Source organism: Austrofundulus limnaeus, unplaced genomic scaffold (assembly GCF_001266775.1).
Source record: "Austrofundulus limnaeus strain Quisiro unplaced genomic scaffold, Austrofundulus_limnaeus-1.0 Scaffold964, whole genome shotgun sequence".
Classification (NCBI taxonomy): domain Eukaryota; kingdom Metazoa; phylum Chordata; class Actinopteri; order Cyprinodontiformes; family Rivulidae; genus Austrofundulus; species Austrofundulus limnaeus.
Window position 1 is genome coordinate 90,983 of NW_013953366.1, and position 2,438 is coordinate 93,420.

Consider the following 2,438-nt stretch of genomic DNA (forward strand, 5'->3'; position numbering starts at 1 on the left):
GTTTATAAACTATGACATTTATAAATGTATGAATCATTTGGTGAAAAACTGTCTTTGAAAAATAAATCTGTTCTTTTTTTCTTATAAAAGACTAAATAAAACAAAAATATTGGTGGTAATTTTTGACTGTGTAACGTTACAAACAGCACCTCATACAGGATCCCAAAGATGATTACAGAACTGGTACAAGTTTCAAAAAGTGAAAGTTCACCTGGTTTTTTTAAACAGACCATTTAGTGCCAGTTATTTGTCCACGCAGGTTATTCAACCTGTGACTCATGAGCTGCAGGAAGTCCCTGTCTCAGTTTCTGCTCCTGTTGTAGTTTTTTTCCTCCTGGGTAGTTTTTTTTTTCAGCTGATTTACAAGAAGGGGACCTATAAATCCTAATAAAATGTGATAATGGTAATTGGTTTCTGTCTGTCATATTTTTGATACATTTATTTACATGTTATTTTAATTTTAGTTTTGATGTTTTGGAGATGGATTTTGTGAAAAAGATAAACACAATTAATAATTTATCTGTTGATGATACTCAGAATATTCTCAGACTTGATAAATAAGTTTATTCCAACCAGACTGACAGCTTGTTTGAGTCCAAGGCTAAAGTTGAAGCTGCCATCTTAAAACTCAACTCCAAAAATGTCTGATTCATGCTGACTGCAGTTTGTTTCACTGAACTGTTATTCCAACAGAAAATATTCTGTTTTCCTGGTATTTTTTCTTACTCTCAGACTTACCTGTGATTCCTACAGGTTTTAAATGTAGAGCAGAAAGCAGAGCTTTGCTATCAAGATTCTCTCTTGTGGAACCAACTTCCAGTTTCTGTCTGTGAGGCTGAAACTCTGTCTACTTTAAAAACTAGGTTTTTTTAAAATAAATTCTATATTGAGGGTTGGTCTGTATTTACTTTCCATATTTTTACGCACCCGCTTCGGATGTTATTGTCGTATATTTTCAGGTGTGTGGCCCTTTAAGACGGAAGCGAGCATCAGGCACGCGCACGCTTCTTGGTTCAGGAGCCTCAGTGTAACATCTAGCTGGGTGGACGGTCTTTCGTGTCTCTCGTCAATAAATATGTCCAAAGCTGAAGAAATAGTCTTTTCGTCATTCAAATGTTAGACTAGAGTTTATTGACATGTGACAAGTCTTCAGAGGAGCAAGCCACAGCCAGCCGGAGCAGCAGCCACCGTAAGCAGCACCAGCCCCGAAGCAGAAGTGAGCAGACGAGGGAGAGAGAAGAGTCCAGCAGCTGACAGCCTCAGAACCGAACAGAAACGGAACCAGAGACACTACATTATCATTCATGAAATGGGTGTTTTTAGGCGTTATCAGTCTCCTAGAATGGCTTCAGAATGTCCCGCCTGTGCCGCTTAGCAGGTTCCCCRTCCCATAGAATGGCTTCTGATTGTCAGCTGGTTAATATGAGGCATAAAACCACTATCTGGTTAATATGAGGAATTAAAAAAACTGGTTAATATGAGGCATAAAACCACTAAGGTTAACCTCAGAGCAAATGACATGGTTAGTGCTAAAGACACCGCCCTCCAACGGTTGTATATTGTGGTCTTCCAAAAGTGCAATGGGTAGAGTGTCAGACCAGAGAGCGGGAGACCAGGGTTTGAGACGGACACAAAAAATTTATTACAATATCTTTTTGGTTATTAACACATTCATTGTCATTGATATATTAACCCACTGGGGGAGCACTGTCGGGACAGTCTGAAGCCTAGGAGGCACAGTAGGGACCCTCTGAAGCCATTGTATGGGACTGATAACGCCTATTAACGTCCATTTCATGGACATGCATATATGCTCTAAGAAACATTTTTTCTTAATTATTTGACTCTCATAGAACCCTAACCTGGACCAGTCATTCTGTGTTTGTCTTATTCCTGTCCCACCCGGTCAAGACAGACGATTAATCCTGAGCCTGGCTCTGCTGGAGGGTTCTTCCTGTTAATAGCAGTTCATTCCTTTCAACCGTCCCTGTGTGCTGCTCAGGATGCACTGAAAAAAATTAGGAGCACTATTTACTTAGAAAAGGCTACACAAAATTTTCCACATAGAAAGTCTGTGTAATTTTCACTTGAAAATGTCAAAGTTAATTTTACTTAGTAGTAAAACATGTTTTTAGTCAATTTCCCTGGTACATTTCTCACAATATGTACTCCTACTTGGCTAGTAAATTTTATTTAACCCAAACTTTTTATTAAGTTACTAAACTTTAAAAAAAGGAGCTTACTTTCTGTGTTTTTTAAAGTAATATATTTAAGTAGTTTTTACTGAATAATGTAAATCTCACAGCTATTAAATTCATGTTTTTTTTTTTTTCATTTAAAATCTACACTCACCGGCCACTTAATTAGGTACACCATGCTAGTAACGGGTTGGACCCCCTTTTGCCTTCAGAACTGCCTCAATTCTTCGTGGCATAGAT